The sequence below is a fragment of the Gambusia affinis genome, linkage group LG05 (genome assembly GCF_019740435.1).
Source record: "Gambusia affinis linkage group LG05, SWU_Gaff_1.0, whole genome shotgun sequence".
Classification (NCBI taxonomy): domain Eukaryota; kingdom Metazoa; phylum Chordata; class Actinopteri; order Cyprinodontiformes; family Poeciliidae; genus Gambusia; species Gambusia affinis.
In genome coordinates, this window is record NC_057872.1 from 10,703,142 (window position 1) to 10,713,559 (window position 10,418).

The following is a 10,418-nucleotide window of genomic DNA, read 5'->3' on the forward strand; positions in this document are numbered from 1 at the left end:
AACCTATAGGCTTGCCTCTGGCATTGCAACGAAAGTTATGAAGTCAAAGTGTTGACTCAGAGCGGTGGATATAAAGCAGATGCAGGTTGTTATTTGTAAAACCTTTTCACTACATGTCCTTTTTCCTTCCACTTCATCATTATATAATTTGTGCTGGACTAACATATAATCTCCACAAAACATATCAAAGCTTGTGTGTTTTTTATTCTCTATTGTCTATTTGCTAGAGAATATATTACGACTGTCACTTTGGACTTTAACCGGCAAAAACCTTCACAGTGGAAAAGCTCAAAGTTGAACGTACTTCCTTTGCAGTTGCCCATCCAGACTCTACAAACAATCGCTTTTGGGTCACTCATCTGACACAGCCAGGCACACACACACACGCAGACACACAAAGGGAAAACACCAACACTCTGTGCAACGGACAATCATCACAGGTCACCACCTCTGTCAGCATGTGTTCTCATCAGTGACAGAATAGGTGACCATTTGCCACAGGAGGGAAGTTCTATTTTGGTTGCAATGTTCAAAGATACTGAGACGCAGGTCGGCAGACACTGCAATGGCTGCCAGCGTGGCGAGGCCAGTGAACCAGAAAATATCTCTGTCGGGTTACTATCCGCTAACAGAAACCTGTTGGTGGGAAAATGATTCTCTAAAATAAAAGCAAACGTTTCTGTGAAATCCCAGAAATGTGTCAAAGTACTTACATTCTGTTAGAGAAGCTAAAAATTTGATGCACCAACTCTGATGGGTGCTTGTGTTTATAATATTTTTAGGATCTTTCTGAAAAAGGAGAAGACCGCTTTTATAAGTGTTTGAGATTTGAAATATGACAATGGGCAGTAAAAATAAAAAAAAACTATCTTCCATAAATCCACCGTGAATATATTTCTGCCTTCAATATTAAGGGGTTCCTTTGGAATGCGGTCTGCCCTGTGACCCCACAATGCAGGGAGTTTACATATCCATGTCTACACTAGTTAAAACCACATTCCGTCCTCTGATCTGGGTCAAAGATAAAAGATGACAGGTCTGATGCTGGCAAGCGAAACAGATCTGACATTCAGATGGTTTTCGGAGGGGAGGGGGTTAGGAGGGAAAACGCTTACATACAGACGTCATGTAATTTACTGCTAAGGCTTTTGATCTGTATTTCCTTTAACCAGTTCTTGGAGCGTTTTAGTTTTTCATTGCGCATTCTTCCTCTTAATTACAGTTTCTACAGGGAAACTTTAAACATATTGTTAACTCTTGCTGTTGCTCTTAGACCCAGTCCTACTATCTGTATGCTGTGGAGATAAAATGGGAAGTGCCTAGATCTGCTTTTGCTTAGGGAGGCATGCATAAGGAAAAATGCTTGAGGCATCTTTGCACTGCTCATAGACGGCTACAAAGCTTAGCGCTGTCAGTCACCTTTGGTTTGTAACAGTGTTATATAATAGAGTCCTGGAGATAAATATGGAGACTGTTTGGCTGAATCAGATATAATTGGCATCTGACGTGTGCAGCTAAACGTTCCATTTACCTGTTAAAAATGAAATCTTTCTGTGGTAGCCATTTCTTCACTAATCAAGACATGGACATGGACCACTTTGTTATAAGAACAATTATATTAATGATCTTATTATAAACGTCCCAGAGTACAGAATTTTATGCAGTACAATGGAGAAAGTAATAAAACCTTTCTGACTGGAGACAAAATGGGTAATGCTGGCTGCTTATTCACATGAAATTAAATTTAATGCCTACAATCACTCAGTTATGATTAGATAATGTGCCAAAATTAAATAAATGTTTTACCAGGCATCCTGACAAAGACTTTTTTTCCAGACGATGGCTTAAAAAACGTCATGTCACATGTTGATCCTCTTCATTCACTGTACATCTCGATCAAAACTGTGTGAAGACGGCAAATGCGCCTGTTCAGTGATCACAGATTACAGGGTTAATCAAACCACCAACAGTCAAATAAATGCATCACCATTGGCTTTATTCTAAATTATTCAATTCTATATTATTTCTATATCTATAGCCTGGCTATAGATATAGATCCTGTCCAATGCTGCTCAGAAGGAAATTCTCGCTTACGTCACAGTCTGGGCTTTCTCACCCTGACTTGGACTGTCTCTGGTAGATTCTCTACCAATCAGCAAACAGAAGGAGAACATATGACACTGATTTTCTGTGTTGTTTTAGAATTATATTCTGGCTGTTGTTTTAGCAACGATGGTGGAAGAGGTGAACAAAGCCACTCACTCAGTCCATGTTGGCCACACTTCTTCCCATTGAATTAACATTAACAGCCGCCGTGTTCGGATCGGCACGTCTTTCTCTATGTGGAGGAGGCAATTTCCAGTGAACCTCTTAGCGTCGAATTGGCATGTTACATATGATATGAGCAAACGTTAGAAATTGGGTCAAATTTAAAACCTCAACACAGTCCACGCCTCCAGGAAGCAGCCGTCTCAACAGCTGAGAGCCCAGACCCTCTGTACGAAGCAAACAGCATAAGATAAGGGGCTGTTTTATTTTTTTTTTACCAGCATCAATAAATCAGGATAACCTTCATCATGCAACTAGACAGACCTGATGTGAAAGAAGCAAAGAAACATGAAATGATTTGAAAGTTTACGGCACTTGGACACAAAAGATTTCAGCCTCAGATTCTTCATTGACGATACGCAGATGTTTAATATCACCAAGTACTGTTCTTAAGTAGGTCAACAGGAGAAATGCAACAATACATTATTGATTTATTTTTGTATAATACTGTGAATTTTATTACTAAATGCAACACAAGTGAGTGAATTAGCAGATGGAAAACAGGTGGCAGGAATCACAAGATGGACCAAAGTAGTCAAAATAGGCAAACTGAGCTCAAAGTCCATCAGATCATGACAAATTACGAATATTAGCTTTTGAAAATGTTTTTCAGATTTGTTTTGTTGTTGTTCTTCAAAAGTGCGACTACTTTACGCATAAAGTCACATGAGGCCATTAGCTGTACTCACAAACTTTTGTCTAGAACCAATTGCTTGGAAAACAATTGGTAAACAAGGGGAGATAAAAACAACCTCATTATTTTCCTGCCCCACATATTTACTACAACCAACACAAAAGAAGGAAAAAAAAAAAAAAAACTTGAGCCTTAGACTATCAGGCATTAAACTGAATCAACACCCATTTGCTTTCCAAAAAATCTGTTTGTGTAAAAAGTGGTTCTGAGTAGGCAATTCCCAAAGTTGTCGACTTTTTCCACGTTACTAGCGCAAATAAAGGACCAATATCTGTAAATGTCAAGGATTTGTCTTCATGTGCGATGAGCATTCTGCAGCAGTCTCCACATTAAAGAGTGGGAAGTGAAAGGGGGAGAAAATGGGACCATTTAATGCAGTCTGAAATAAAGAGGAAGAGCGCTGCTGGAAAGACAGGCTATAAATCTGTCTTCCGTAAATGTCTAGAAAATAGAGAGTGCCCTGTGCTTTAGAATCTGAGGATTTTCAAATATTTATGTAAAAATCAATTGATCAAAAGCCATCCATTACAGAGAGATTACCCATCAGAACAGTTTATTTTAACTGTTTCACTACTGTAGTTAAATACAGAATTGAGTATCGTTTTGTTTTTATTTTTTTGCAATGACAAACATATACAGAGCAATGCGCTGATGCAAAAGGTTTTCACTTGCACTATTATCATATCAAGAGAGAACTCAGCTGCCAAGGCTACTTTGTACACATGTATGTTTTTGGTGTGTGTTTTTTTTTGTTTTTTGTTCCCATGACCACCCGCTTCGGATGTTATCATCCCATAGAATGGCGATTATCAGTGGTTATCAGCCCCATTGAATGGCCTCAGTTGGTCCCTGATCTGCCTGCTATCAGGCTGTTATTAACCATTCTAACCATTCTATCGGTGATAACAGCCGCTTGTCGCGAATAGAACCTTTTTATTTTTTTTTACCTTTTTTTAAAAACCTTTATTTATAATTTCTCTGCAAATTTGAACAGGATATTAAGAATTTACTAAAAATACAAAAGCCAAACCTATCCGTCATAAGATTTTAATTAGGTATTGTAATAATCGTTACAGTATTTAAAAACAACTCACTAAAATCTAAAACCGGAGGTTTTTTTTCCTCTTTTGTTTATTTTTGTTCGCTTTTTTAAAGACCTATATTTCCAATATGCCTTTGATTTCTTTGGATTTTTTCCAATAATTCACTCAAAATAAATGCCAAAATTTAACATACTTGGATAATTTTATTGGATCTTTACAAGACGTGTTCTCTCAATTCATGCCGTGTTTTATATATATATATATATATATATATATATATATATATATATATATATATATATATATATATATATATATATATATATATATATATATATATATATATATATATATATATATATATATATATATATATATATAATGAAATTAAAAGGTATATTCTAGAGTTATGTAGTGTTATGAGTTGTCCAACCTCATAGCCTTCCACTAGGTGGCTGTATGTACATCCGTAGTTGCTTGCAATCTTATCAATAATGATAAGAAGAAGTTATCTTATAATCTTATTTTTAATTAAAAAAGTTAAAAATAAAAATACGGATGGATTTGCTCATATGATTATATGAAAATCTGTGTTTGTACCATATGAAAATGTTTAATATTTTTATTAGTAGTAATAATAATAAATTACGGATTGCACCCGACAAAACATTAGAGAAGAAGAAGAAGCTTACGTCATTCGACGCGACACTTTCCACGGTCGGAGCTGGTGAGTAGCCCCTGAATCTGTCAAATAAAAATGTAGTAAAAAAACCTCAAAAGACCGAAAGTCTACATTTATAAATCTGCTGATGGTAGTTCTATGAGTTAATGTTAGCGAGTATGTGGCACAGCATGTGTTTGTACAGATTTAGACACGTTTTTAACCCTACTTGGTAGAAAAAAAAAGGCTACTTTAGCTCGCTAAAGTAGCCTTTTAAAAGCCAGTCAGGTTCAAATGTAGCTGTCCTTCATACCTTTAATAACAATGTGCTAAAATTTTGTTTCATATATCTTAAAAAACCGTATACTTTTCAGTATACTAGTTTATATCAGTATATTGATTTAATGTTAGGATTCTGTCATACAGTTCATTACATTTCATCGTTTCCCACAGTGTATTATAAACCCTGAGGCCATCATTCTTTATTTGTTGCCCCACCAGGCTAAGCATTGTTTATTTATTTAAGTCTTTGTAAAACGTTTGCATTTTCTGTGACTTTATAGTTATTGTTCATGCTAATTATACAAGCTATGCCAATATAAAGTCTTTGTTTTCATTTTTAGATCCGGATCACATACACAGGAGTCACTCATTGAAGATGAATCACAGTAAGTGACAGAAATTTGTACTCTTCTATATTTGAACAACAGTTCTCGCCTCAAGTAAAGAAACTGTGCGTTGTTTTCTTGTTGTTGTTGTGGTTAGGCTGGACAGGGATCTTCGAATTGAGAGACACCATGGTGTAAAACGAAGGTGGCTCCTTCGGATGGCATTTTCCAGAGAACACTGAGAGATGTTGACCAGGAACTTAGAGGTCAGCTGATACGAGCACAAAATGAAGCAAGGGAGAGGGCCACTCTTCTCAACCTGAAAAGAAGATGTAATGGTAACACTACTTCTTCTCTTGACTGTATGGTCATTAGCAAAATTGAAGCTCAAAGGTCTTGTGGTAAACCTAAATTTAATCTTTATGTTATCCCTGCACCATGCATATGTTCACTCTAGGTACTTAAGCGTCTTTATGCAGTGTAAGAAGTGACTGGTTTATTCCAACTTGTCCTTTGTCATGGGTATGTGCTTTTGATATGTATAAGGTTATTTATCTTTGGTGTATGAATATGTTTCTTGGGTGTATCCTGTCTTTCACCTAATGCCCGTTGTAAATAGGCACAGATAAGTGAGTATTGTAATACATCCATTTTCTAATGGACATTCAATGATCTTATACATTACGGCAGATATTGAGTCACTGTAAGAACTATCAGTCTTTATATTCTGAGGATAACTTTTTTAAGAGTACAATTAAAATATCATTCAATTATTGGCAGTAATAGATTTTGACCTACAAACTGAGATTTCCTTATGCGAACTTTAGTGTCATGTTGAATATCTTGTGTAGAATTGGCTCCCACTACTTGTGTTCACAACATCCAAATTGAGATAAACACTATTTCAGATGTCAACCTTTTATTATGTTTAACATACTTCCATAAATGACTATTGTATCATGTTTTCATATTGTGTTGATTGTATTATTTTTACTAGTATTTATATTTCTTCTTTCTTTACAGATGGACAGGGAGTTGTTATAAGGCTGTCCAAGCAAGTGAATGCCTGTAACAGGAAACTGAAGAAGATTGTTACAGAGTACAATAATCTGCAGTGGCCTCCACAAACTGGCATCTTTCCATCACATTTAGAATTTTGAGAATTGTGTGATGCCTCCTCCCAGCTGTACACATTGTTTGATGAACAAGTGAGTAGAATTGATCTAAAGGTTTTATTCAACTTTCTACATGCTGTTATTCACTTTATGTTGCTACTACATTTAACAAGGTTCCACTTGCAATTGTTCTCTTATTTTAAAGATTGAAGATCATGGTGTTGTTCCAAAGAACCTAAAAAGTCGAGCAATAGAAGCCCTGCATTTGAAGACTAGAGCAACTGAAGAAAAGCTTCTACTTAAGAGAGAGATGAACACTGTCATTCTTCACCTTCATCAACAACATGGACATTTAAGTTCAGCTATAAATGATACTGCAGATCCTGGTTCAAAAGCTGTACTTCATCAAAACATTATCATGTTAGAAAAGAAAATGTACAGTGCAATGAACATGTTCAAGAGGTTTATCGAAGTTGGTGCCCCTCCTCCAAATCATCACCTACCAGAGTTTAACTCTTATTCTCAAGCACTTATGTCTCCAGATCTACATTACATAGACTATGATGAAAGCATTGACGATGGAGAGGATGAAGCAGATGATGTCGACAATGTTGACGAAGGAGAGAACAGCATAGATTGTGTATCATCTTCATGATTTATGGCCACTTACTGTTCTATGTGAAGAGCACATATTCCAGTATAAAAAGTTCATTGATGATTTTCATATAAGCTTTTTGTTCTAACATCTCAGTTTATTGTTTTTGATATTGTTGAGACATATCTGTTTTTTAAGTCAAGCTATATATAATCAAGGGCATTTTAATTTTACTCATTACAGCTTTGTAGTCTTTTTCACATTTATTAATGTTCTTGTTCAGTATGACATTGTTAATGACTAAACTTTATTTACAGTTTGAATTTAACTCTTAATCTTGAGATGCTGCATAATCTGCTTTACATAATATCTTTAAATTTGAGCACAACAATGAAATAACTAAAACGTAGTGGACAAAAATTTTGTGATGTTCATATTTGAGAAATATTTGACTGTTATCCAAGAATTACATTATTTTGAAGGGCACTACTCTGTATTAAAAATTCATTGAGCTATGTCAGTGTTTCTGTGATATTTCAGACAGATTTCAAAACTTACAATATGGACTATTTGTAGCCTGTGTAGGGACTTACAAACTGGATGATTTGATTTACCTTCCTGGTTTTAGTAAGAATGCCAGCAGCACCATAATGTATCATCTGCAGTTGGATGATTGACTACTTTTTTAGGAGACCCCTCACACCAGCATCCAGGTTGAGTGTTTGCTGTCTAAGCTCCTTCCACTGCTCCACCACTCATATGGCTGCACAGACTAGTGAGAATTATCTTACTGTTAGATTTGCATTTAGTTTTGCAACTGTAAGGACATGTACATTCCTGGTTGTTTAAAATGTTATAGAGCAGTTAATATTAGTGTTGATGTTTGCGTTTTTCTGGAGGGCAACACGAATATTGACATCCTTCACACCAGATATTACATTAAAATTTAAGCACACAGCAGGACGGATCAGGCAGGAATATAAAGACAGAGAGTCTGAATAACACCAACTGTATGTCAGAAAATTCTGACATGTAGTCTTATGTGATTTGTCTCTGCTTACATAAAAAAATATATGGGCCACTATGGAAAATGGTGACAAACCATTTTGGGACCAAAATGTCTGCCCTCTTTTTTTATGGGGCCCACCTAGGTATGCCGGCTGGGGCATCATGACATAACTGTTTGTAACCTACCTGAGAAAGGCAACATACAGTCATATGAAAAGTTTGGGCACCCCTATTAATCTTAATCGTTTTATGTATAAATATTTGGGTGTTTGCAAAAGCTACTTCAGTTTGATATATCTAATGGACACAGTAATATTTCAGTATTGAAATGAGGTTTATTGGACTAACAGAAAATGTACAGTATGCATTAACAGAAAATTTGACAGGTGCAAAAATATGGGCACCTCAACAGAAAAAAGACATTAATATTTATTAGATCAGCCTTTTGCAAAAATAACAGCCTGTAGTAACTTCCTGTAGCTTTTAATAAGTTCTTTGATCCTGTATGAAGGTATTTTTGACCATTCCTCTTTACAATACAATTCCAGTTGAGTTTAGTGTGATGGTTGCGAGCATGGACAGCCCGCTTCAAATTATCCCAGATGTTCAATGATATTCAGGTCTGGACTGGGATGGCCATCCAGAACATTGCAATTGTTCCTCTGCATGAATGCCTGAGTAGATTTGGAGCGGTGTTTTGGATCATTGTCTTGCTGAAATATCCATCCCCGGCATAACTTCAACCGTATCAGCTTCTTGAACATTATTCTCAAGAATCTGTTGATATTGAGTGGAATCCATGTGACCCTCAACTTTAACAAGATTCCCAGTACCAGCATTGGCCACACAACCCCAAAGCATGATGGAACCTCCACCAAATTTTACAGTGGGTAGCAAGTGTTTTCTTGGAATGCTGTTTTTTGTTTGTTTTTCCCCCGCCATGCATAATGCCTTTTTTATGACCAAACAACTCAATCTTTGTTTCTTCAGTCCACAGGACCTTATTCCAAAATGAAGCTGGCTCGTCCAAATGTGCTTTTGCAGACCTCAAGCGGCTCTGTTTGAGGCGTAATTGCTGAAAAGGCTTCTTTGCATCACTCTCCCATACAGCGTCTCCTTGTTAACACATACTATCTGTAATAGTGCAGCTAAACTAAATATGAGAAAAAAGTGAAGTCCTGATCATAGTTTAATACACTACAATTACACTCTCAATGACCATATACATTACTTTATAACATCCTCGCACTTACAACTCACAGGGTCTTATTGTTGCGGCAAACGTTCAATGTTTGAAATGGAATGCGCCCCATCATTGACACACGGGCCTTATTGTCGCGGCAAACGTTCAATGTTTGAAATGGAATGCGCCCCATCATTGACACACGGGGCGATGTCATGATTAAACTCACCAGTCTGAGTGGGTAGCAAATTCTGTTAAAGTAAGTAAATCACATTTTCCAGTCATAAACTGAACTTATCAGACAGAATGAAATCCTAATGTCAAATCGTATTAATAGTTTTCATTAAGCGGCAAAAAGTGTGTAACTGGTCACGTGGCGTGTCACCCATTGATAACCAATAGTAACATGTGACGTTGTGGAACTACTGCATCCCACAATGGAATCTTCTCCAGCTGTGTCCTATCAACATGCCTGTCCCAACGATTTCGCGAAGGGAGAAAGTGCCTTTACCTGAACGTGTCGTCTTCTAACCTGGTCAATTTGTTTATTTAAAAGGAAAGATCTTACTCATTTTTTTGCTAAAGGGTATTATTTGTGCTACCATGTGGAAATTTTTGAAGTGCAACAGTAATGAGTTCAGCTAACATGCTCACTGATGTGTTCGTTTGATACCCAAATATTTGTTACTATGTAAAGCACTCACATTTGACACAATATCTTTTCAATACAAAAGCTTTTATTGATGCATTATACATTTATCAATTGTTTAAGACAAACTACAGGAAATGCTTACATTGACAGCTTTCGGATAAACAAATGTCACAACTGTGACCAAATTAGAAGTGTCTTTTTTGCAGTCCCAGTGATACATAATACATTTTGAAAAAACATGTTTAATGACAGATAGCACAACACAAAATACATCTCCAATAAAAGCTTGTTTTACAATTTTGCTGAAAACAGAAGTGAATGATTTCACAGACCTGAAGATGTTGCACAATGGAGATCCATGGCTATAAAAACCAAAAACTACTTATATCATATGTTAGACACTATCTTGAACATACAGATTTGAACATTTTGGACAGTGAGACACCATGTCATTATTCCAGCAAAGAACCAAGTAGTACTATAAGACAATTTTTCAACGTTAAACATGTTAATGTTTCACCTTCTGAAAGA

At 36.2% G+C, this 10,418-nt stretch overlaps 1 long non-coding RNA gene across 1 annotated transcript; it reads left to right on the forward strand.

The window, feature by feature from the left end:
- Positions 1-5,616: 5,616 nt before the first annotated feature.
- LOC122830833 lies at positions 5,617-7,061 on the forward strand. The gene is made up of 3 exons (XR_006370601.1): positions 5,617-5,856; positions 6,358-6,542; positions 6,655-7,061. It is a non-coding gene; the product is annotated as an uncharacterized LOC122830833 (long non-coding RNA).
- The last annotated feature ends 3,357 nt before the right edge of the window (positions 7,062-10,418 follow it).